Below are 25,816 nucleotides of genomic sequence, written 5' to 3' on the forward strand. Positions count from 1 at the left end.
TCGGATGAGCTGCTGTGTCGGGGCTGCGGGAGCTTTGGTCTCAGCGGGTAGAATTTGAGCATAAACGGGAGCATAGATAGGAGAAGAGACTCCTCATGAGCATGCATGAAAGGAGCTTTCCGAAGGGACTGACCTGATCTTTCATACTCGCAAGTTTGGCACATTACGGTCTGTGCCCACATTCCTTCCATCTGTCTGCACATAAATGGTTCTTCTGCACACAGTCCATAGATCTGAGCAAATGTTCAGTTTTAGCTAGTAGGTGTCTTAGAATTGCTGAAAAAAAATTTAGGACGTTTGTCTTCATTACTCACTAGTTGGGGCTAATTCTGTAAGTGTAGTTTTGGCAGCAAAATCTCCAATTTTAAATCACGTCTTTAACTGGATGAAGTGCTGTTCTATTAAGTGAATTTTTAAAGAAGATGATCTTGGCTGATTCGGCCTGACAGAGGCGCCGGAGACATTAGTTCTTGTGCTGGAAGCGGCCAGTGCTGTCACTGAAGGAGAATTTGTTTTTGGACTGATGAAGCCTACGGGGCTGAGGCATTACATGTGGCCAAAGATTTCAGGTTTCTGGTGGGTAGTGTGGGCAGACCCCCAGTGCCATCTCCCCACCCCCATTCTGCACACTTCGCCCTCCCAGCTCTATGCCCAGAGTTGGCGTTTTTGCTTCACCCAGGACCAGGGGCTCTGCCCCCAGACACTCTGGCTACCCCCATCTGACCATGCTCGGACAATCTACGCACTTCCTCCATGCTGTGCCCTATCATTACGGGTCCCAGGAGGCTGCTGCTCTGCTTGGTGGTTGCCTGGCCTGGGGAGAGGGGCTGCCTAGTGCCACCTGTGTGATGGCATGTGTGCGAGTCATCCCTGGTCACCTGCTCACTCACCTGTGTTTTTGTTTTTAGCTCTAAGCAACAGACATGACGCCTAAGGCTGGACTGGGTGTCCGAGGCACGTGGTCTCTGACTAGACCATGTCATCGCCGGAGCCCGAACTGCTGCAGACACCATGGTAACGGCAGGGCCAGCGGGCAGCCTCCCTCCTTCCTTCGCTTCCTCCTCCCCCCTCCTTCCTTCGCTTCCTCCTCCCCCCTCCTTCCTTTCTCCTTTCTGCTCTCTCCTTTCTTCCCTTTTTCCTTCTTCACTCTTCCCTCTTATTCTTCCCTCTCATCTCTCCTTCCCTCCTCCCTTCCTATGCCTCACCCCCATGTGCTGCTATAGACCATGTGGATGGAGCTGTGGCTCAGACTCTTGAGTGTTAAGTTTACACCTTTGTGAGTGAGCCCAAGCGCCCTCCCCTGGCCCTTGTAGTATCTCTCTGGCGACCTCTGAGTAGCTTGAATCCCTTTTCTCTGTGGAAACCCCAGTTCTTGCTCTGCCCACTCAATGGACTGAAGCTCTTCCCATGGGGAAGGGAGTGCAGGCTCTGGCCCCGCATCCTGTCAACTCCTGTCAGAATCCTGGTACCCTGGGACTGTTGGCTTTTGCTTTTCTAGTGCTCTTGGACTATTTGCTCTGTTCTTCTCTCCACTCTTTGCCACCTCAAGTGCCCTCCAGCACATCAGTGGTGCCTTCAGCGCCACATAGTCGCTCACACACGTAGTTGACTTGTTTTCTGTGGTCTGAAGGGAGGGAGCGCGGTCCAGGGAGCAAATGGGTTCTTGAGGAAGTCTGCTGCCCTGGGCAGGCTTGATTTCTTCTGGGCCATGTGCTGTCCTGGGCAGTAGGCAGGCAGGCAATCTTGTTGGAGCCTTGACTAGGTTGAATTTACCCCAGGAACATAGTTTACCCCAGATCTGTGACCACACTCTCAGTCTTCATGCCTAGTTTTCCTGAACCAGGGGGTCTTGTGGCCCTTCATTCCCTCTGTGGCATGAACAGGAAAAATGTCTTCGCCCTTGGTGTTCTGTAGGCTCAGCCTGAACTATGCACGAGTTTCACTGATGAGAGTGAAATGGTGCTCAGGGTGCCCATCTTGGCACCCTACCACATCTGTGCAAAGCCATGTTAGCAGTTTCCTTCTTGGAGGCTGCTTGGTGTCCGAGGTCTGTCTGTTCCTTCAGTTCTCTGCCAACAGAGAGTGTCACAAGTGTTTGACAAGCTGCATTTTCATAGCTGTTGAGAGTGGCTTGACATTAAGAAGACTCTTCTCTGCACACTGCATGGCCCCTGCTGAGGGCGGGCAGGCAAGCTGACCCTGGTCCTCCCGTCCCTCTGACAGCAGGTGCTAGTGTGATTGGGGCTCCATGGGTTGCTTCTGTTTTCCTTCATCTCTAAAGCACTCCAGGCTTCTGCAAGGGAGAGCTCTGGACTTGAGGTAAAGTTGATGGGTGGTTCTGAAGCCTCCAGAATTGTCCATATGGTTCAGATTGCCATAGCATTGCTCAAAGCATGTGGCTTTGATGGGAAACACATACTAATAATTTTTATGTCCAGAAATTCTCATTTTTTGACATACATCCTAACAAAACCATTTTGTTTTCTTTACACCCCATCAAGACTGACACTTTCTGAAGCTAGAGGATTTTTGGGAAGGGTTGAACTTCTCATAGGTGTTGGAAGTTTTTGATAGAAGGACAGTAGTTAGGACCTCATACAAACATAGTTTCTAAGGATATGAGTATGACTTTTTTTGCTTTATGGAAACTGCTTTGTTTTGAAGCAAAATTTAAACAGGCTTAAGAGAGCTTTAGAACCACAAGAAGAAACACCTTTAACTTCAGAAAACTGTTAGCTTGAAATGAATGAAAGTGAATAATGACCTTTTCTAAAATCTTTTCCTTTTGCTTAATTTTTTTTTCCTTTTTTTGTTTTTTAGGTTTGCTTTTTTTTGGTGATGGCATGTTCAGAATCTTGGATCCCTAAGTTGGCTATATTGGAGATGCTTAGGAAGCCCGGACACTGTTACTGTATATATCGAGACCTTTTATTAGAGGAATGTGTAGGTTTAATAAAAGGTATACGTGGAATAGAGGTTGTGGTTTGGATTGTGGGTATACATGTCTCAAACCCTTTGCTCTCACACTGCTGCCTCACACTGGAGACAGTCTCGGGGTGATTTGGACTCTTACACATCCTGTTTTCCCAGGAGTCTTTTGGCTTTCTTTTCTGCTGACTTGGTGGGTGGTTTTTCTGGTTTTTTCTATAGCTTACTTAGACCCTGAGGCTTTCCTAAAATTGGGAAGAGACATTGTCACAGGACAATCCTGTGAGTGAGCTGTGCCATAATTTCAGCTCGCAAGCAACTTCGGAGCAGTCTTTTGGGCTGGGCACACTGCCCTGGTTGCTTGCATATGTGCAGCCACTCACTGTGGGACAAGAAGCTTCTCTGTCTCACCCTCCCCTCCTTGTTGCTGGGAGAGCGAATTAATGGGTGATACAGCCAGGAGCAGACAGTGTGGGACAAAGGAGAACCGCGACGCAGCACCCACAACCCAGCACCATGTCCCTACCAAGAGTGAAGGCAGCTGTAATCCAGATGCCCTACACGCCTTTTGGATCGTGGATCCAGACTGAGCGGACTCTCGGCCTGTGGAAGACAAGACCCCACGTGGACAGAGGAAGGCTTTGGAGGGATCTTCCGGAAAATCATGTACTTGGGGTTGGGTCACAGCTGGGGGTACTTGGTGGGGACTGTTCCTAGCTCTGTGTTCAAGAGTGATCCTGCAGTGTTCAGGGACCTTCTCTGTTGCCGGGGGTCACACTGGTGCAAGACGAACCCCGTGTCCACTCTCCAGTCAATGCGATTGTAGACAATCACAGGTGGTCAGTGTCCCTGATTTGGCAGAAAGGTTTCCTTAACCTTCCCAGGGCGACTTGCAGCCAGACATGGGGAAAGAGGCAGAGGCCAGGCTGATTGCAGGTCCATTTGTGTCACAATTGATCGCTACTGCTGTGACAGGTTCTGGTTTTGCTGAAGGCCACCCCCGGCTATCCCACACTTTCCTTTTTGTTTTGGTTTTTGGACCACACTTGGCAGTACTCAAGGATTATTCCTGGGTCTGCATTTAAGAATCATACCTGTTGAAGCTCAGGGGACCCTATGAGATGCTGGGGAATCAAACCCAAGTTAGCCACGTGCAAAGGAAATGACCTCCCTACTGTGCTATGGCTCCTACACTCCCTATCCCCGTAAGAATTAGTATGGAGAAGCTTAGTCCCTTCTGGGACGAGTGTTTTAAAGACTCCATCAGCTTCTCAACACTGATTACCAAGGACAGAGACCCAGAGGGGAAATGGAAACCTTCAGAATGCCCTTGCTGGATGCCGGAGCGATAGCACAGCAGAGAGGGCATTTACTTTGCATACAGTCAACCCAGATTCTATCCCCAGCATCCCATAGGATCGCCCAATCCTGCCTAGAGTCATTTCTGAGCACAGAGCCAGGAGTGATCCCTGAACATCACTTGGTGTAACCCAAAAACTAAAAAAATAAGTCTTAGATCTTCATCACACGGACTCTCATCGTTTCCAGTGTCCCTCTCACTGACTGTCATAGTCAGGCCCATCTGAGATGGTTGGAGCGGACTCGTGTCGCCGTGGCTGAGCAGAGCTTGTTACTCAGGACACGGCGGTCTGTGAGGACCCCATGGAGAGACGATGTGACCACTCTGCGGCTTCTCCCTGGACTGAAACATGGATGGGAACTGGCAGTCCCTGAGCCCTTGCTGAGTTTCCCGCCTATCTCCCTCCCCACTCCCAACCAGGCCAGTTCTTAGCCTGGGCAAGATAGGACATCACACTGCTCCCCTCCTATCTCCTGCTATGGTTCTGGGGACAAGCATCCCCTTCCTCCTGTGCTTGTGGGGAGTTCAGGGACCTGTCTTGGCACAGCTGAGAGTGTCCATTGGGGGGGGGCAGGCCTGGGGTGGGGGGTGGCTTGTGAACTGCAGTGGCCTGTGTGGGAGAGGAGAACCCCCAAGCTGCACACTGAAAGGTGATGTGGGCTCACCAGGATTCTCACTGAGAGAGGCTGACCCAGATGAACCCCCGAAGCCAGCCTTACTCAAGAGAAGCGCCTCAGAATTCTCAAAATGCCCATTACTCAGACCTGTTCAATGTGTGTATCCAAGAAACCATGTGTGCGTTGCAAAACGGCAGTGGGGGGTGTGTCTCAGGCCACGTACTATGTATAATTACCGCTGTATAATAAAAACCAAGCATAGGTGGTGTCATTATTAAGAAGTTATTTTCTGTGATGCACAGTTTCTGAGGCAATGTCTCTGCTCTCCCAACGGAGTGTGGAAGGCTGGGCCCACTGGGAGTTTGTCAGGTCCCCTGGAGCACACACACTCCAGCCCAGTACAGTACCTTGGTGCACTGAAGATGCTGTCTAGAATGACATCTCATTAAGTTAAATATGTGCAAGATCAGAGAGGCACGAACAGCCAGAACTGGAGGATACAGCAGGGAAGGCATTTGCCTTGCACAAGGCCGATTCGAGTTCAATCCCTGGCATCCTATAGGGTCCCAAATGACAGACACACACTGAGGCACAAACAAAAGGGAGAGCCATGGTTTTGCCTGCTTGTAGCCTTTTCCTAACCAAGTCACAGTGGGGCTCAGGAGTATTGCAGAGCTGCCTGGAACTTGCAGAGGGGAGAAAGGGTCCTGGCTGGCACCTTCACTGTGAGTTCACATGCTTTGATGCGGAGCTTGAGTGCACTGCTCTGCTCCATCCTCCAGTTTCATCCAGCATGGGGTGGTTTAGGGCTCAGGATAGCTTCCAGCTGAAATGGCCTTTTATATCCCTGACAGGGTTGGCCCCTCTCAGGGCAGTGACCAGCGTTTCTGCAGTTTCCAACCAACCTGAAGGCTGGAACTAGTGATCTTGAATCGCCATCAGTATTGGGCTTATCAGGACCAATTAGGACACCAACCAGGAACAGTTTCCCTGGTGTCCACACAGCTCTGGGACAGTCACTGTCTCAAAACCCAAGTCCAGAAATCTCGAGTAAATCCGGTTGTCTATTGAAATGAACTGACGCCCAAGCAGAGACATGGAGAAAGTCGCTTGTATCAATTGTGTTCGATCACTGGTCCACTGGTGTAGACAGGCTGAAATTCACTGCTGGACCCGTGGCTTTTCCCAGCTGCTGACTGTGGGCCAGCCTGCAGGAAAGTGTGGGTCCTGGTGTAGATAGGTCAAACACTGGTCCTAATCCTACTCATTCAGCCTGCAGAGCAGAAATGTCCTCCCCAATAGCAGGGACAAACATTTCCACTTTTTTCCCCTTCCAGGGACTTATGCATCCTGGTGTAGTGTGATGAGAAGGTTTTTATTAGCTTAAAAGAACTAGGCACAGGGACCCTGAAGACAGGGCTGGGAGGAGACTGAGACTGGTGGAGATGGGCCTTCTGGCCATCCCCTTCCTCTTCTTGTGGGGAAAGGTAAGCAAAATGATGGATTTTTCTGTCTTATTCTAAGTGGGGGTGTTATATCAACCTACCTGCTGTTTCCTCTCCTATCCATTCTTCCCCTCCCCTCCCCTTTCTCATCCTTGCCAGACTGGAAGTTCCTGGTGAGGCCATATATGTCCCTGTCCTGGTGAATAGCAACTCTGCAGTCACTTCCAAGTGCCTCCCTTTGCCTCTGATTAAGCAGCTCATTAGGGAAAACTTGCTTATTCTGGATTAAGTGTTTCCCTGAGAGACTTTCTTGGGAGACCCAACATGGAATTCTTCAACCTAGGGCTATGATTATCAAAGCCAACACTGGCTTTCCACGCTCCTGGGGACTTGAGTGGCAGAATAAAATGACTGAGTACAGCGAGGTGGGATTGGGAGCTGGGGACTTTCTATTTGCTAACTGCTCAGCCTCTGGTCTTCGGGGAGCTGGTCCCCAGGGGGCATTCCTTTGCTGTTAGTTTTGCAGATTACGTATATTAGCAGTCCCAGTTTCATTGGAGAAGACATTGACACTGATGGGAGTCCTGTGAAATAAGACAGTGTCAGATGTGGTGGATGTATTATTCCGTGTTCCCAGCACACAGAGTTCTCCGGGTGGGCCCTTGGAAAGTCTGGGTGAGGAGGTCGGCTGCGTTTCATCCTTTTCTGCATGGAACCTGACAGCCAGGCCAAGGCCCTAGCTGCTTGCTGGAAGGATCTAGGACTTGACTTGGGATGCAATGGCCCCTCCTGGTCCCGTACGTGGTACTGGCTCTGGGATCCATGACAAGAAGATGGGCGATGAAGAGGGGTGTTGCTAGACAGGGCACTGTGGCATGAATCTGCCCTGCCCCAGACCTCACCATGGGCACTGCAGACCAGTCGGTCCTTGGTCCAGGCCCTGGGCTGATGGGACCTTGTCTACTTGTTTTCCTGGCCACTGCTCTGCCGTCTCCCACGGAACAGAGGGGTGCCATGGCAGCATACTTGGTGCTTCCTGCCCCCTTGAGGGCCACAGGGAGCCCACCAGCCTGGCCTTGGTGCCCTCTTCTTCGACTGGGTATGCCATGGTTTACAACTGAGTTGCGTGTTCCGAAGTAACTGCAGAGCATGACTTTGGCTTTTTGTTTGTTTTGGGGCCACACCCTGTGGCGCTCAGGGGTTACTCCTGGCTGTGTGCTCAGAAATCGCTCCTGGCTTGGGGGACCATATGGGATACTGGGGATCGAACCTAGGGTCCATCCTGGATCAGCCATGTGCAAGACAAATGCCCTACTGCTGCGCTGTCGCTTTGGCCCCAGAGCATGACTTGTTGACTATGTTGCATGCATACATGTATGTGTGTGTGTATATTCATATATGCATGCAAAACACACCTTAGCGGGGGCCGGAGAGATAGCATGGAGGTGAGGCGTTTACCTTGCATGCAGAAGGACGGTGGTTCGAATCCCGGCATCCGGTATGGTCCCCTCAGCCTGCCAGGAGCGATTTCTGAGCATAGAGCCAGGAGTAACTCCTGAGCGCTGCTAGGTGTGACCCCCCCCCCCCCCAAAAACAAAAAACAAAAAAAGCACACCTTAGCCATGGCTCATCCTGTTTCTTTTTTGTTTGCACCCAATGTGCCTTACTCCTGGCTCTGCACTCAGGAATCACTCCTGGCAGTGTTAGTGGGGGCCACCCTATGAGATACCAGGGATGGAATCTGGGTTGGAAAATTTCATGTGTGTAAATGAAGCTGGTGAAGAATGTAGAAGTCACTGGTGAAGTTGAATCCCAGGTGAGCAGAGCCCCCACAAAGCATCCACCAGTCACTTTGGAAGAGTAACTCAGTTTATTGTATGTGGGAAAGGGATATTTATATTAGGGAGAATGAGGTGTGGACTCTAAGCCAATTGGGTAGGAGATGAGGGGATTAAAACTGTATTTCTGTGTTTATGGAAGACAGGGTAAGGGGGTTAGGGAAAATAGAGTATGTGCTCTGAGTGTTAGAATAGTATGTGCTTAAAGTGGTTAACTACATGTGCACACTTGCATAGAACATACATGAACCCGGATTGGCTGCATACAAGGCAAGTGTCCTCCCTGCTGTTCTGTCTCTGTGTGTCTGTCTCCAGCCTTGAATTTGAAAATGTGTGTGTGTGGTTTTTTTTTTTGTTTGTTTGTTTTTTTTGGTTTTTGGGCCACACCCGTCGGTGCTCAGGGGTTACTCCTGGCTGTCTGCTCAGAAATAGCTCCTGGCAGGCACGGGGGACCATATGGGACACCGGGATTCGAAGCAACCACCTTTGGTCCTGGATCGGCTGCTTGCAAGGCAAACACCGCTGTGCTATCTCTCCGGGCCCTGAAAATGTTTTTTAAAAAAGGTCTTGGGGGGCCGGAGAGATAGCATGGTGGTAGGGTCTTTGCCTTGCATGCAGAAGGATGGTGGTTTGAATTCCAGCATCCCATATGGTCCCCCAAGCCTGCCAGGAGTGGTTTCTGAGTGTAGAATCAGGAGTAACCCCTGAGCGCTGCCGGGTGTGACCCAAAAACCTAAATAAATAAATGGATAAATAAATAAAAGGTCTTGGGGCCGGAATGGTAGTAGGGCATTTGCCTTGCAAGTGGCTGACCCGGGACAGACCTGGGTTCGGTTCCTGGCATCCCATATGGTCCCCCAAGCCTGCCAGGAGTGATTTCTGAGCACAGAACCAGGAGTAACCCCTGAGCGCCACCGGGTGTGGCCCAAAAACCTAAATAAAAGGGTTTTTGTTTTTCCTTTTTGCCCACTTAGTGTTCACACAGCTGTGTGCTCACATAGCCTGTGTTAATAAGGATTTACTGTGTCTTGGTGTCTCGTGTTATATCAGCGATTCTCCCCCTCTCCCCCCATTTTCTGGCTTATTGGTAATCCCCCTTTGTTGAAAATAAAAATCACTCATCACCCCCTGGAAACCTACCTCCTTCAGAGGGACAGTGCCCCCCATAATTCCCTACCAGGGCCAGTACCACCCATGCTAAGGAACAGTGTAATAGTAACTTTGGGGATCCTCTGTACACACCCCAATTAGTTCTTTACCACGGTACTGAGGTAACTGGGATTCCCAGCTCAGAAGGTGCATTTACCTTCTGAGTTGACTGAAGGTTTCTTGATAAGTATTGACAAGTGTCTTCTGGAACAGTGTATCAGAACAAAAAGTACTTTTTGGCTAGTAGAGGCGTTTTGGAGGTAAACTTTCTAACAATTTGAAATGATTTTTCTTTTTCTAACTTTGCATGTGCTACTTCCCAGGCCAGTGAAATCTCTCCCGTGTCTTTCTTCTCTGTGAACTGCTTCTTAGGGTTTTGTCTCCATTTTCTCTTCAGAGTTTGTTTCCATTCATTCTTATTAATGATCCCCAGAAGCTCTGTTTGTATGAGGATTTTAGCCTTCTCTGCTCGGACACATATTTTCTCTCCTTTGTTATTTAAAGGACTTTTTTTTTCCTTTTTGATACTCAGAAAATGTTATATCTTTTAAGGCAAAGTTTTCTGTCTTTTGAATATTCTGTGCTCAGACTTAAAACTGTTCTGCTGATCCTAAATAAAGTGATCATCGACTTCCTTTTAATCATAGGCTTAATTGGAAAACAGTGGCTTTAGGAATTAACAGCAGGCATCTAGAGTAATTAACAGAGGCCTCTAGTAGTCTTAACCATGCGTCCATGAGAATAAGTCACAGCACCAAACTGACACCCCCGAGCAAGGGATCTGGGAACTAAAACTTGAACAACGCTTGTCTGAAAATACATGAAGAAATAAAAGCCCTCAACTAGGTGCCTATATCTTTGGAAAAGAGTTGGCAGGCTTCAGACTATCTTGGGGGTTAGTTTTGCTTGATTTAAGAATCATGATGAACTATGAAGATGAATTTTTTTGTTTTGTTTTTGTTTTTCAGCCACACCTGTTTGATGCTCAGGGGTTACTCCTGGCTAAGCGCTCAGAAATTGCCCCTGGCTTGGGGGGACCATATGGGAAACCGGGGGATTGAACCGCGGTCCTTCCTTGGCTAGCGCTTGCAAGGCAGACACCTTACCTCTAGCACCACCTCACTGGCCCCGAAGATGAATTTTTTTTTTGTTGGAGGTGGAGGTTTTGGTCCATACTAGGCAGTGCTCAGGTTACTCCTGGCTCTGTGCTCAAAAATCACTCTGGCCTCAGGGAACCCTGTGGAATGCCAGGAATCAGATCCGGGTCAGCCACATGCAAGGCAAATGCCCTTCCTTCTGTGCTGTTGCTCTGGCCCCAAAAGATATATCTGATCTATATACTAAGACATACAGGTGAGCTTTTGCAGCTTGATGGGGGGAGTTAAGTCCGTCAGTTTGGCATTCATTCCCCTGCCAAATGTCAGCTGTGCTCATTAGCTCACTGAAAATAATTTCTTGTTCCTCTGACATTGGGTGGGCTCATCAAAGGTTGTAGAGGAAATGGTCTTTGAATGTGTCTGCCCTGGAAGTCAGTCTGCATTTTTGAAGACCAGCCAGTCTGCCTGGTCATCTGAATCAGATGATATATGGAAGGGAAGGACAGATTTTTACTTTGGGTAGGAGACTTGTTATTATAGGACCTTAGAAAAGACAATGGTGGGCCGAAGTGATAGCACAGAGGTAGGACATTTGCCTTGCACGTGGCTAATCCTGGTGGACCCAGGTACGATTCCTGGCATCCCATATGGTCCCCATGAGCATAGCCAGATGTGGCCCAAAAATGCAAAAAAAAAAAAAAAAAAAAAGACATGATGATGATGGTAAAGATGGTGGTGGTGGCGATGAGGATTGGTGGTAGTAATAGTGGAGATTATCATGGCAGAGATTATGGTGATGCCGATGATGGCAAATTGCAGTGGAGATCATGGTGGACACAGTGATCATAATGGTGGTGGTAGTGGTTATGATGGTGGTCAGGTTGGTGGAGATGATTGTGGTGGACATGATGGTGACTGATGGTAGCGGTGATAATGATGGTGATTATAACGACAAGGAAGAGAGTAGTGGTGATTCTGTTGAGGACAGAGGTGGTCATGATAGTGGCGATAGCCATTATGTTGGTGATGTTTGTGACGGTGGTAATAAAGGTGATGATGCTTGTGATTATGCCCTGGTGAGGATGGTGATCATGATTGTTTTCATATGCTGGGGTTGATGTTGGTAGCAGTAGTCATGAAGGTTTCAAATAGTGATGAAGGTGTTTGTGAAGAATGCTTGTGGTGCTGATGCTGCTGTGATGACAGTTGTGATGGTAGTGGTTTCGGTGATGAAGGTGGCTGTATTATGGTGGTAGTGGTTGTGGTCATGATGGTTGTGATGAAGGTGGATATGTTATGGTGTATAAGGATACTGCCGATTCAGATCCAATGCCTCATGGTGAGTTCAGTCCAATATTAGCAGTGAGTCACTACTCAATTAATATGGGCTCTATTATCCCCCATTGTGGATTATTTTGAAAGGATGTTTGAGAGTTAAGGACAGGAAGCATGACTCCAAGATGTCCTCTGGTTTTGAGAATAAAGCTCTATATGCCAAAACAAAATACCTTTTTAGAAGTGGTTAATAGGCCGGAGATATGGCATGAAGGTAGGTGTTTGCCTTGAATGCAGAAGGACAGTGATTCGAATCCCGGCATCCCATATGGTCCTTTGAGCCTTCCAGGAGTGATTTTTGAGGGTAGAGCCAGGAGGAACCCCTGAGTGCTGCCGGTGTGACCCCAAAATCAAAAATTATAAATAAATAAATAAATAAATAAAAGTGGTTAATAGAAAGGTACCAAAGTGTATGTTGTTAATTTTTGTTGCATGTAATAGATTTATTATTAATTGGTAGAACTCAAAAGGAAGATGAACTATAGTTCTTACGGCATTTCAAATGTCATTTTCATATATAAAATTCTTCAATAAATCTAAATGTGTCTCTAGGTTGAGGAAAAGAAGGCAGTATTGCCCAGAATCTCTGTTACAGTTGAGGGGGAGAGGTTACAGTGGGGGCTGACGATCCCCATCTTTGAGGGCACTTTGGAGATGAGGCTCACAGTTTCCTGCCACACTCTTCTCCTTCTGTGCCCATCTGTGTCCATCTCTGTGCTAACTGGGGTCTAGGACCAGACTTGTTCAACAGAGCGTCTGGTGGGGCCATTCCAAAGGAGGTCTCTAGGTCAGGGCCTCATCGCAGTTCAGCATTTGAAAGTGAGGCCGGTTTTCCCGATTGCCCTGTGGGAGCCAGGACCTCTTCGCTGTATGGTTTAGGCCTGAGCGCTTTGGTGAAAACCCAGTGCATTGATTCAGATTCTTGTGGACCAGAAAAGTGGAGTGAGCCTGGTAGGGATCCTGAGTTCTTTACTGGCTGAGATTCCTCCAGAAATAGAGCAAAAATGAGTTTCTTTTTCTTTTTTTTTTTTTTTTTTTTTTTTTTGGTTTTTGGGCCACACCCGTTTGACGCTCAGGGGTTACTCCTGGCTATGTGCTCAGAAATCGCCCCTGGCTTGGGGGGACCATATGGGACGCCGGGGGATCGAACCGCGGTCCTTCCTTGGCTAGCGCTTGCAAGGCAGACACCTTACCTCCAGCGCCACCTACCCGGCCCCGAGTTTCTTTTTCTTATCTTTTCTTTTCTTTTTTCCTTTTGGTTTTTGGGTCACATCCAACAGTGCTCAGGGGTTATTCCTGGCTCTATACTCAGAAATCGCTCCTGGCAGGCTCGGGGGACCTATGGGATGCCGGGATTCGAACCAATGAACTTCTACCTCCATGCTATCTCTCTGGCCCCTCTTTCTTTCTTTTTTTTTTTAAATGGGTTTCTTGATCTGATCCAGGGAAAGGCTTTCTCTTTGCACCCTTTTCATGGTCTTCAATCCTACCTAGCAGGGCAAGATCCTAGTTAGCTCTGGGTGAGCGAGCAGAGAGCAAAGCAGTTTCTCCTGTTCATCTTCTGTCCCTCAGAATATCCCCTGAGTGGGTTCTTCGACAAACACTCAGCTCACATGCATATCGGCCCAGGGTGGGTCCTACAACAGACACTGAACTAACTTGGGTTTCCATCCCACATTTCCCTCTCAGTTTCATGGCTGCGATTGGAATCTTAAAAATATAGCCAAGTGAATAAAACATTAAAATGCCCATGTGCTTCACATAGACAAAGATGGAGTATAATTTAGGGAAGTGCTTGCTTTGGTTTTGCATTTGTGTGTGTGTACCTGTATTTATGTGTGCACGTGTGTACATGTGTGAGTGCACATACATTTTTGGGCAGAAAACAGGAGTTTTTCACTGTCATCACCATGAGCCAGAAACAGCTGTGGGCTTGGCTTCCCCTGCCCACCCCAAGCATCAGAACTTGTGTTGGGAAGGGACTGGGAGGGGGGGGTCCCTGTATCTCCTGTGCAGAAGCACCATGGCCCTTGTCCTCTGCCCCCAGGCTGCTTTCCTTTGTGGTGTCTTTCAGCACCCTGGACAGGTGCAGGCCACAGTGGTGATTGAGATGCCACATACACTAAACTTGCTCATGTCAAGCGTGAGCATGAGGTCAGTGTAGTGAGGGAGAGTTGAGCATGAATATGAGCTAAGTGTGTGTTCAGGGTACATATGAGTTGAGAGTGAGCTGAATGTGAGGTGAGTGAATTGAGTTTGAGTGTGAGTTGAGTGTGTGAGGTGACTTGAGTGGGGTGTGTACCAGTGTGGTGATTCAGGCGCTCCACAGTGCTGAGTACTAAAGGGGACCATGTGGATGGGGAATCCGCTTCCTCCCCATTGCTAGACACGTCCGTCCATGCAACTCATCCAGGTGGGAGTGAAGTGAGATCCAGGGCCTGGCACCAGCCCTGCCTCAGAAGGTCCAGCATTTCTGGCAGCAATTCTGGACCTGGCCCCGGAGCGTCTGCTGGGGCCACTCCTGGCAGTGCTCAGGGTTTATGCTCAGATTTGTGCTCAGGGCTCACTTCTGGCAAATTGCTCAGGGGCTATCTATGGCGCTCAGGTGGACCCAGGAGCGCCGTGCCCCTCTGCTCCCCACCCCCAATCCCCCAGCAGGAGCTCTGATCACTGTACGTGGGGTGAGTGGTGGAGGGTGGTTGTAGTTGTAGTCGCTGCAGGCACCAGGTTTGGGGGTGCTCTGTGCCCTGCCAGCCATGGAAGAGCAGATCTGTCGGGTGGGCGGGCAGCGGGTGCCGTGTTCACACCTTCCCCGCTCATTAGCAAGAGGTGCTATGGAAACAGCCTTTCCTGCGTAAATATTTTTCCTTCTCTCATCCTCCGTTCGGATATGCTTGGAGGTAAACAGTGGATCCTTAGAGCTCAGAACTTCCTGGAAATGGGACAGAAATTAGACTCGGGCTGGGCGAAGCTGGCAGCCACTCCTTTGCCCAGCTGTGTGTGGGTAGCCCTAGACCGACCCTTCTTAGGACTCTATTCAAGTCCCCCCTGCTACACCCTCGCCCCCATCAGGATTTATTAGAAATTCAACTCCGGATTCTTTTGATTTCAAAGTTCCCCTTCCCCCCAGGCATGGAGAAGCTCTTGTTTCTCTGCATAGATACTGGCTCAAGACACACTTCTGTGCTTCCTGGCTTTCTGGGGTTGGGGGAGAGCAATCCTCCACATTCTGCCAGTGCCCTGAGAATCGGAGACCCTCTGTGAGCCCACACACTCGGCCAGTCCCAGAGAATTGCGGGATCATGAGCCCCAGGGGACGTTTGAAAACCTTGCTGAGAGTGAACTGAGTTGTCTAAAGTTCCACGCAGTGCTGCAGCAGTCCAGAGACCCCACAGCCGGGCACGGTGCCCACAGCCGGCATCTACATCCGGACCAGGTGACTAGGAGCTCTGGAGATGAGCCGTTTCCCCTCTGGGGTTTTGTCTTCCTGCTCTCACGGGCGCCGGCCATGCCATGGATGAATTAAGCGGATACAAAATCAATCTCTAAGCCAGTTTTCCTTCCCAGACCAAACGTTTTCATCAATAATCGAGAATTAAAAGCGGTCGCTGAGTTGTGGAGCGTGCGCGGTGTACAGCTCCCTCGTGGGCTGTGGGCTGGAGGAAGGAGCAGGAGGGGCAGGCGGGGGTACTGTTCTGTTTGGGGGGGCCTCGGGGTGCTCTGCTCCCCCCTCCCCAAGTAGGCAGGAAGTTCTGGAACATTAGCAAGAAACTGGCCAGAAACCCAGAGAATTCTCCGCGCGGCCTACAGGGTTGGTTAGTTGAAGGAGAGACAGAAAACAGGGTCTGGCCCACCTCGCCAGGCTCAGCCTCTCCCACTGCAGGGATCCCCTGACCTGGGCCCAGGAAGACCCCCGCACTATCTCCCACAATGTTCCCCACATTGTCTCCCTCAATGTCTCCCACAATGCCTGTCTCAAGCCCCGACCCTGCCTCTCCCCACACTCCCCTGCACTATCTCTGCTATGGTCAGAGGAAGCCACAGGACCTGGGCAGGACTGGTCTGGGGCCTGGGGTGTAAAGGGGAGGGTGCTGGCCCCAAGCCTCTGCTCTATCAGTAGGAAACAAGACAGCAATCTGCCAGATCGCTAGATTCTAGTCTCAGCAAACATAAGAATAGATGTGGCTTTTACTGGCTAGGATGATGCCAGCATTTCCGGAGATGCAGAGCGCTCCTGCTGCAGCTATGTGACTGTGCGTGTGCGTGTGTATGTGTGTGTGTCTGTGTCTGTGTGTCTGTGTCTGTGTCTGTGTAGGTCTGGGTACATGTAGAGGCATGTATGTACATGCACGCGTGTATATATGTATATGTGCGATGTGCCTGTGATGTGTAGGTCTGAGTCTGCACACATGTATGTCTATGTGCATGAGCATGTCTGTAATGTATATGTGGACATGCGCATATAGAGACAGGTGAATGTGCGAATGCGTGTATATGTGTGATTGTGCGTACGTGTGTGTGGTGTGTCTGTTGGCAAGGCTTGCACCCTGCTAGCCCAGCCTCCCTCTGCTTCTGCCTTTCTCGTGCTCAGCATCCTAAGGGCCCATGGACTCTGCCAGCTGTCCCAGGAGCACTGTCACCTCTGTGTGGTGCAGAAGGAAAGGCTGGGGGTGCCTGGACCTGTCTTGGCCGGATTAGCTGAGCTGCAAGGGTAGGGGAAACCCTACCTGGCCTGTCCCCAGGGCTCTTCTGGCCCTTCCCCACTCCAGCACCCAGCCAGTGACTGTCCCAGACGGTTCCTGCCTCCACGGGTGCCCTCCCGAGTGCCAGCTGAGTGTCAGCAGTCACGGGGCGGGTCTGACTCAGTGCAAGCGTCTGGAGATCCCATTGATAAAAGCAGCATTGGGCTCGGGCAGGCAGCCGGCCAAGCTCCTCATTCACCACTGCAGCCTGCGGGGAGGGCTCTCAGGATACAGGCTGGGGGAGAAAGAAGGGGAGAAAGAGGCAGGGGTGCAAGGGTGCAGGCTGGAAGTGGCCATGGGGTGGAGAGGCCTGGGGGCCGGATCTTTGAGGGAAAGTTTGTTCCTGTAGCAGAAGGTTCTGCATGTTCTTTTGGAAAGAGGGTGTTGCTCTGCCTACTCCCGATGAGGAGTGAGTGTGAAGGGAGAGTTAGGGTGCAGGCTTTGGGATGGAACTAGGATGCAGCCCCAGAGGTCCCCCCCTCCCTCAGGCCAAGCTGAACAGAGCGTGATTTCTCCCAGTCCAGGAAAGATGGAACCCATGCTCCTCAGAGAGCTCAGGACTCACACACATTCCTGCTGTTCCCTCCTGTGTCTGTGGGTGACTGGAGCAGGAAGATGCAGAGGCAGGTCCTTGTAAGTCTGAAAGGATGGCAAGGCTGTCTGTAGGAGAAAAGTGAAAGGATTGGGGGCTATAAAATGGGGCCTCCATCATTCCTGATCTTCATCACCACCACCAGCAATTCCACCATCGTTATGTTCATCATCACCATAACCACCACTATCAGCACCACCACTATCACCATGATCTTTACCATCATGACTACCACCAACACTACTACCACTGTCATGATCTTCATCGTTACCACTACGATCATCACCATTCCCATCACCAACATCACTACCACCATTGCCGTGATTTTCATCATCATCATTGTAGCCACTCAGGATTGCCTGCCCGAGTAGCCTGGAATGGGGAGGAGAGCCCAGAGATAGAGAGGTAGAAACTACCACCATCATGATATTCTTCATCACCAACACATCCTTAGCACTGCCATCATTATTGTGATCTTCATGGTCACCAACATGATCTTCACCAACATTCTCATCATCGCTGCCATCATCTTCATCACCACCACTCTAGACATTCTTCTTATCATCATGACCATCATTGTCATTCTCACATCATCGTCACCATGGTCTTCATCACTCATATGATCACCATTCTCATCGTCACTACCAGCACCACCACCTTTGGTATCTCCACCATAAACATTGTCACCATCTTTATCCATATCATCACTACCTCCACCATCTTCATCATTATTGTGTCTACTATCATTGCCATCTTTGTTGCCATCGTCATTGCCAGCACTGCCATCTTTAGCATCACCACACACACCAGCACCATCACTACCTCAGCATAATTATCGACCACTGTGGCCCCACTGTGACTACCAGCATGACCACCACCATTGCTGTCATCATCTCCAGTGACATCACCAATGTCATCTTCATGAGCACCATCACATTCACCACGTTCTTCACCAACCCACTAAGCCACCATCTTTCTCCATACCTCTCCACCACCATCACCACCATCACCACCTTCACCCCATCATCATCACCTCCGTCTTCTCATTCTCATCATTATTTGTATGACTGGCTTCATCTTCAGCAGCACACCATCCTCGCTCATCTCTGTTGCCCCCTTCTTTTTTCTTTCTTTTTTTTTAGATCCTTTTGTTTTCTTGTGGTGGTGGTGGTGGGTGGATGGTGGTGAGTGGTGGTGGTGGTGGTGGTTGCCCCCTTCTTTAGTGCTTCCTTGGGCCTGTATTGTGTTCCTCCATCCTTCCTCCTCCTGCAGAACCTCTTGATGTCGGTGCCTGTAGTGCAGGAGGTGGGGCCAAGCCACAGTGCTCCTGGGATGTCCTATCCCTCAGAGCCCCCAGCCGAAGCTCCCAGCCAGCCTGCATGCAGACCCCTGTTACTGCCAGTGCTGGAAGCCAGATTTGCATTAATGTTGATCCCAGCCAACATTACTATTCTGTCCTCAAAAAACAAAAGTTCTGCTCCCCCTCCATTCTGCCTCAGGGCCAGTCTCCGTCTGTCTGTGTGTGCACAAACGCTGTCTCTTCACACCACAAACAGCTTGACTCAGGGAAAACATGTTTTCTCCACAAAACTGCCATTTTCGGGCCACATAGCGATGGCAGAAAGAGCTGACTTCCGTTCCCTCCCCCGAAAGAGCCCCCCAAGATGCTGTTTTCCCTGGCGGGCTCCAAAGGGGATATATTTTTGACAGCTTTCGCTGCTTCTCTGGCTCCTAGCCCTTCGCTGGGTGCCAAGTGGTGGAGGCTGCACAGGGAAAGGAGATGAGCAAAGTAGGACTCACTCAGAGGGGGGTGGGGCGCCAAAGCACAGGAAGTTTGGGGTTTCCACCCTGCTGGGAGCAAAGCTGGGTTCCTGAGCCAGCATCACACTGCTGAACGTTGGACCGAACTGCCCCATCCTGTCTGGGCATTTGCACTCTACTCAGCAGGCAAAAACCAAGTCTGCCCAGAGCAAGCCTTTGCCCTGCCCTGTCCCTGGACTCTGCTCACCCCTCCCCAGGACTGCAGGAACCCCTGAGTGAGGCCTCTCTACAAGGGGCACATGGAAGAAAGACCCAATCATATGTGGTTTTCACTAGACCTCCTGAGAATGTCTGTTGTCACCTGAGGGAGGGATGAGAAAATGGGATTCCCCAGACATGCAAAAGACTCTGCGTCATGGTTATTGAGGGGTGACTGGGAACACATGGAGTGGGACAGTCTACTGAGTCCCCAAATACTGGCGAGGGGCATCCCTCAGAACAGCTGGACTTGGGCCAAGGCTGGGAGACCTCAGATAGGTCTTTGTGCAGAGGCCGAGTGGTCCTGAGAGCAGCTGGGTGAGGTGTGTGGGGCAGTACTGAGCAGGTCTGTGTGCAAGACAGGCTGAGGTGGGCTGGTCAACTCACTCTGAACTGTGTAGGGTGGACAGCAAGTGGCCCCCTGGGAGGTAGTGCTGGGGGAGCACAGGTAGTCTGGGAGCAAAGCCATCCCCCATCAGTCACACCAGGGCACCCCTACCCGTGGGTTCTGGCCTGTGTGCATTTCATGGAGATGGATGAGTATGAGGATGGGGGACAGAAAAGGGGCCAGTTGGAGGCAGGAGCAAACCATCCAAAGTCACAGCATCAATTTGTGTTCACATTAAACACATACACACACACACACACACACACGCATGCAAACAAGCATGTGCATGCCCCTTTGCTAACAGCAAGTGTTCTGCACACACATACACATATACACACCCCTCTTCTCAGAGCAGGTAGCCTACACACTCGTACACACACATGCGCGCACACATGAACACTCCTCTCAGAGCAGGTGGCCTGCCAGAAGGCAGACATCACTTACCAACACTTCACCCAGATTGCCTGGAGAGGGAATTCCTGCTGGTATTTCGGAAGTTGGGAGGCGGCTGGGCAGTAAGCTGTAGTCTCATGTGCCATTGTCTGTACGAGCTTGCGTGCGTGTGTGAATGAGTGTGTGAGCATGCATGTGTAAGACGCTCCTGGTTGTGACCCAGGCTGGGCAGTAGGTGGACAGGAGAGCAAAGACTTTTCTCTGTTTTGTTTTAGTTTGATTTCGAGGCCTCTTGGGGCTCTTCCTGCTTCTCTGCTCCAGGACGGAACCTGGACTTCCTTTATCCACCCTTAGAGCATGTCCCCAATGCCTTGTCAGGACTCTCCCCACCCCAGTTCTGTAGGCCATGGCACCCCCACTGTCTCCTCCAGGAGGGCTCAGCTCCCCTCTGCAAGGATCTCCCCAGAGCCTCAGAGATACCACAAGCCAATGAACCAGGAAAGTGGGGAAGGGCCTGGGCATGGCCAGTGTGGAGACACATGTCCCCGGCACCACACAGGGCCATAGCGGGGACACGTGGGCAGTGTCAGTGGAGGGTGGCCATGTGGAGGGGCACTTGAGAGTTGCATGTGACTAGCTTCTCCCAGGACTGTGCTTTCTTCTCCCTCAGAGTGTGGGGCTCTGGTTCCCCAATCTCCCGTGATTAAGATAGAACCTCTCGGGGCCAGGCGGTGGCACTAAAAGTAAGGTGCCTGCCTTGCCTGCGCAAGCCTTGGACGGACCGAGGTTCGATCCCCCGGTGTCCCATATGGTCCCCCAAGCCAGGAGCAACTTCTGAGCACATAGCCAGGAGTAACCCCTGAGCGTTACCGGGTGTGGCCCAAAAACCAAAAAAAAAAAAAAAAAAAGATAGAACCTCTTATCCTTTGATTGTTTTGTTTTTGTTTTTTGTTTTTTTGGGTCATACCTGGCAGCACTCAGGGGTTCCTCCTGGCTCTACGCTCAGAAATTGCTCCTGGCAAACTCGGGGGACCATATGGGATGCCGGGATTCAAACCACCGTCCTTCTGCATGCAAGGCAAATGCCCTACCTCCATGCTATCTCTCCAGCTCCTCCTTTGATGTTTTTTAAGCGAATAAATTCTTTACTTGAGTCACCATGAGACACACAGTCACAAAGTTGTTCATGATTGAGTTTCAGTCATACTATGTTCAACACCCTTCACCAGGACACATATCCCACCACCAGTGTCCACAGTTTCCCTCCTGCCCTCCCTTCATCCTGCCTCTGGGGCAGATCTCCATATCCTCCTCCACCTCTTCCTCCTTCTCCTTTTTTTTTTTTTGGTTTTTGGGCCACACCCGGCAGCGCTCAGGGGTTACTCCTGGCTGTCTGCTCAGAAACAGCTCCTAGCAGGCACGGGGGACCATATGGGACACCGGGATTCGAACCAACCACCTTTGGTCCTGGATCGGCTGCTTGCAAGGCAAATGCCGCTGTGCTATCTCTCCGGATCTCTTTTTTTCTTTTAGAGTCTGTCGTTTGCAATACTATTCCTAAAGGGGTATCCTGTATCTCACTTTCCTTCCTTCCAGCACCCACATCTTGTCCAGAGTGATCATTTCCAACTGTCATTGTCCTAGTGGTCTCTTCCCTTCTCTCACTTCACTCCCCATTCTGTGGGAAGTTTCCTCCCATGGACCAGTCCTACTGAGACTGTCTATCACTCTATTGTCTCTAGATACTATTCTCATACTATTGTTTTAATATATTCCTCAAATGAGTGCGATCACCATTCTATGTCTATCCTTCTCTCTCTGACTCATTTTACTCAGCATTATACTCTCTATATATCCACCATGTATAAGCAAATTTTATGACTTTTTTTTTTCTTTCTAGCCCAGGAGCTCCCCCTGGAAGCCATGTGGGCGGAGCTTGAAGTGTGGGCAGGGCTTGAATGTTTGGGCGTGGCTGGGATATTCGTGGGGGCTGAGAGGTGTGGCTGAGAGAAATGAGGGCAGGGCTGCGGTGTGTGGGCGGAGCTTGGAGGAGTGTGGGCGGGGCGGTGAGGTCTGCTGGAGATATTCTGGGATGACTTGTCAGGGCCTTTAGAGCACAGAGATGTGGGGTGCCGCTGTGTGCTGCTGCGGAAACCAAGCCGGCGGAGGTGGAGTTGTCCTCCCCCGTCACTTTCCTGATTGAGACAAGTTCCAGCTCCAGCGCAGTTCAGCACATCAGAGCCCAGGTGGAGCCTTTGGTCTGGAATCGGAACAAATTGGAGCTGAAATTGCCGCGGCGGGTGCCCGGCAAGTGAGTGCAGCGAGAGCTGAATCAGTGAGAGAGAGGCAGGGAAGGGAGGAGCCAGCCCACGGCTGGCCGCGTGCCCGTGCCCAGGGGCGCCTGGCCCCACCCCCACCATCAATGCCACCAGTCCCAGAGCCCCCAGAAGGAAACGGACCCTGGGCACCGAATCGCCATCGGAACAAAGAACTGTGTCTCCCTCATCACCCGAGCCCACTGCAGGTCTCCAGCAAGGCCATCTCTGGGCCATCTCTGCAGCTGGGACCAGGGGGGGCTCCAGCAGGGGAACAGAAAGCCTGGTGCCCACGAGTGCCCAGCCGCCGCAGCTCCTTTGACACAGGATTACTCTCTCTCTCTCTCTCTCTCTCTCTCTCTCTCTCTCTCTCTCCCTCTCTCTCTCTCTCTCTCTCTCTCTCTCTCCCTCTCTCTCTCTCTCTCTCTCTCTCTCTCTCTCTCTCTCTCTCTCTCTCTCTCTCTCTCTCTCTCTCTCGATGGAGGGCTATCACACCATCTGTGCTCAGGGTTACTCTTGGCGGTGCTTGGGGACCGTATGTGGTGTGGGCATTAGACCAGAATGGGCCACGTGCAAAGCGGGCTCCTCCCTCCCGTGCCCTGTCCTGGATGCTCCTTTTTTGTTTTTTTTGTTTTTGTTTTTGAGCCACACCCAGCAGTGCTCAGGGGTTACTCCTGTCTCTGCGCTCATGAATCAATTCTGACGGTGTTCGTGGGAACCATAGGAGGTGCTACTGTGTGCAAAGCAAGTGCCCTCCTGCCTATGTTGCTCCAGCTCCCTGGACACTGTTTGGGGGCAAACACCAGCTTCTGGCCTTGGCTCGATGTCATGACGCCTCACACCTTCAGGGTGACCCTCCGCTACTGTAGACCCATGGGACCCCTCGGACTTGCAGGATCACTTGGGTTCAGTGCAGGGTTGATGTCTTTCGTGGAAAGCAGCTGAACCTTGTTAGTGCTCCTGTCAGAAGGACAGAGCAGGGGGACACGTGCCAGTCATTGCCTGAGGCCCAGCCCACCTGCCTTCCCATCACTTTCTGCAGTGCCTGGCTCAGTGCTGTGGGAGGGTCCAGGCTGGAGGCTGAGGGGGATATAGACCCGTGGTGACTCTGTCTCTGCCATCGGTGGTGGTATCGGTAGTGGGGCAGATGGACAGGAGAGAAAACACAGGAAGGACCAGGTCCCAAGAGCTGGAGACCTGTTAGGCTGTGACCCTCTGGGCACCTGGACTTCCAGTTCCATCTAAGTGCAGGGACAGGGCTGTGCCCCATCTGACTCTCTCTCTCTCTCTCTCTCTCTCTCTCTCTCTCTCTCTCTCTCTCTGTCTCTCTGTCTCTCTGTCTTTCTCTCTCAGCATTTATTTATTTACTTTTATTTAGTTCAAGAACAGTGATTTATTCTCTCTGTCTTTCAGCGTTCATTTATTTACTTTTATTTAGTTCAAGAACAGTGATTTATCAAGTTATTGCTATTTGAGTTTGAGGCATATCCCATCACTAGTGTTCCCAGATTCTGCCCTCCCACCTCTGCCTGCCATCTTGACAGGCTCTTTACGAAGTTGGGTGGCGGCGGCTTTAATCTCCTGTTTTCAGTGTTTTGGAGTCTGTGCTTTATCTGGAGAGCTGGACCATCTCTCCTGCATCCCTAATAGAACCAAAACTCAGTGCCTGTTCCCCCATTTCTCCCTTGCTCATCTTTCTTTCTGCCTGATTTCTTTCCTTCTCTGTTCTTCTCCCTGAGCTCTGGGTTCAAGGATGAACTAGACAATGTAATGTAGTAAAACATTACATTCCCTCACCTAGTCATTCTGTACACACACATCAGTGAGCTCTTTCTGCACTGGATAACCTCATTCAACTCTGTGAAAGTTTTTTTTCTCCACTCCACTTAGTGGAGTGCACTGTATATGGACCTGGGATGGGATTTTCCTCTGCTCAGAGGTCAGGCACCTTCACCCCAGGCCCCATCTCTGCTCCTACTCTTCCTGCAGGTGAGAATTCAGGATCTGGGTTGGCTGAGTCTGTGGGGATGACTTTCTTCTTCACCCCTGGCCTCTGCAAGGCCCAAATCTGTCCACAAACTGCCAGATTGTGCTCTGGGGTGGGACCTGGGAGTTGTGGGTGCCCTTTGTGGCAGCCTGTCCCATTTTGTATCCTTGGCTTGTCAGAGCTCTCAAAGCCCATGTTCCTGTCTCCTGTGGGGCAGGAATGACTGAAGAGCTGGAGGAAGGACCACCAGGAGGTGACAGTGAAACCCAGAGCAAAGGGATATGACCTGTTGTTCATTTCTGCCCAAAGGGTGATGGGTTGAGTGTACCCCAGGTCTGCTTTGGTGGAGCAGGGACTGGAGATCACAGCAGCCAGCCCCCTGAGGGCCAGGGGACACCAAATAAAGCAAACTGCTTTGGCAGAGGCTCACTGCCAGGGGACAATGTGCCAATCAGGGGTGCTCAAATACCACGGGGAAGAAGGAAGAATTGGGATTATTGGGGGCAGTGAAGGACTTGGGCCCACACCTTGTGGGTGAATGGAGCACAGGTGTCTGAGGCAGGCAGGCTAGCAGGGAGGCTTTGGGTCACAGACACGGGCTGAAGAAGGACAGTGGGGAGCACATCTGATCTCAGCTTTAAGCCAGGAAGAGGATTTGGGTGCTTTGCATGTGTATGTGTGTGCCAGTGCCCACATATGCACACAGGTATGCAGGTGAGAATGTGCATATGTGCTGGTGCTACATGTACCTACATATGTGAGTACATGTGTGTATGTACGTGCATATGTTTCTGTTACATGTGAAGCTGAGTGTGGGGGTGTCTCTCCCCAGAGTGCATTTCTGCAGCCGTGTCACCTTCTGAACCCCCAGCCCTGTTTCCTGCTCTTTGTGTCTCTGAACCCCGCACATCTCCCACCCAAAAGTGCAGGAGAGAAATGATGGTGAGTCCTGTGGGGAGACGGTTCTAGCCCCATGCTGCAGCCTGCAGGGAACTTGTTGGTGCTGGGAGGTGAGCAGCTGTTTCTGGGGTTGCCATGGTAACCAGCCTGAGGACTGTGATGGCAGGATTGGAAGGCTGGGCTTTTCCTGCCTCACCAGGGGCCCTGGTTTCCACCCCGTGACTCATTTTTTTGTTTGTTTGATTTGGGGGAGGGGCACACCCCGTGATGCTCAGTGGTTACTCCTGGCTATGTGCTCAGAAATTGCTCCTGGCTTGCAGAACTATATGGGACACCAAGGGATGGAACCATGGCCTGTCCTAGGCTAGCGCTGGAAAGGCCTTACCACTTCTCGCCACTGCTTTGGCCCCCCACCCCCGTGACTCTTTAAGTGCCTGAGGATGAGCTCAGCTGAGGACAGAGGACAGGGTAAAAGAGGTTGGTGGGTAGGGCTCTTTTGTCTGGACACTATGTTCCCCATGGTTCTGTCTTCACCTTGGGGGCCCTCAAAAGTGGTCAGTGTGGGATGGACTTTGTGGTCTGTGTGTTAGTGGACCCCTGTGGTCAGTGTGTGGGCTTGGCCCTGTAGTTAGAGTGTTCAGGACTCCCCCCCCCCCCCAGGAGTGCTGGACTTTGGGACTGAGACCTTCATTGAATGGGTGATTGGGTGAC

The 25,816-nt window shown here is 50.8% G+C and overlaps 1 protein-coding gene and 1 long non-coding RNA gene across 2 annotated transcripts in view; both read left to right on the forward strand.

The window, feature by feature from the left end:
* Positions 1-25,816, forward strand: part of XKR6 (XK related 6) — a 72,756-nt gene that overhangs the window by 26,908 nt on the left and 20,032 nt on the right. The window lies entirely within an intron of this gene.
* On the forward strand, positions 742-2,971 carry LOC126005857 (uncharacterized). Its single transcript, XR_007494824.1, has 3 exons — positions 742-1,014; positions 1,915-2,319; positions 2,821-2,971. It is a non-coding gene; the product is annotated as an uncharacterized LOC126005857 (long non-coding RNA).

The sequence above is a fragment of the Suncus etruscus genome, chromosome 4 (assembly GCF_024139225.1).
Source record: "Suncus etruscus isolate mSunEtr1 chromosome 4, mSunEtr1.pri.cur, whole genome shotgun sequence".
Lineage (NCBI taxonomy): Eukaryota > Metazoa > Chordata > Mammalia > Eulipotyphla > Soricidae > Suncus > Suncus etruscus.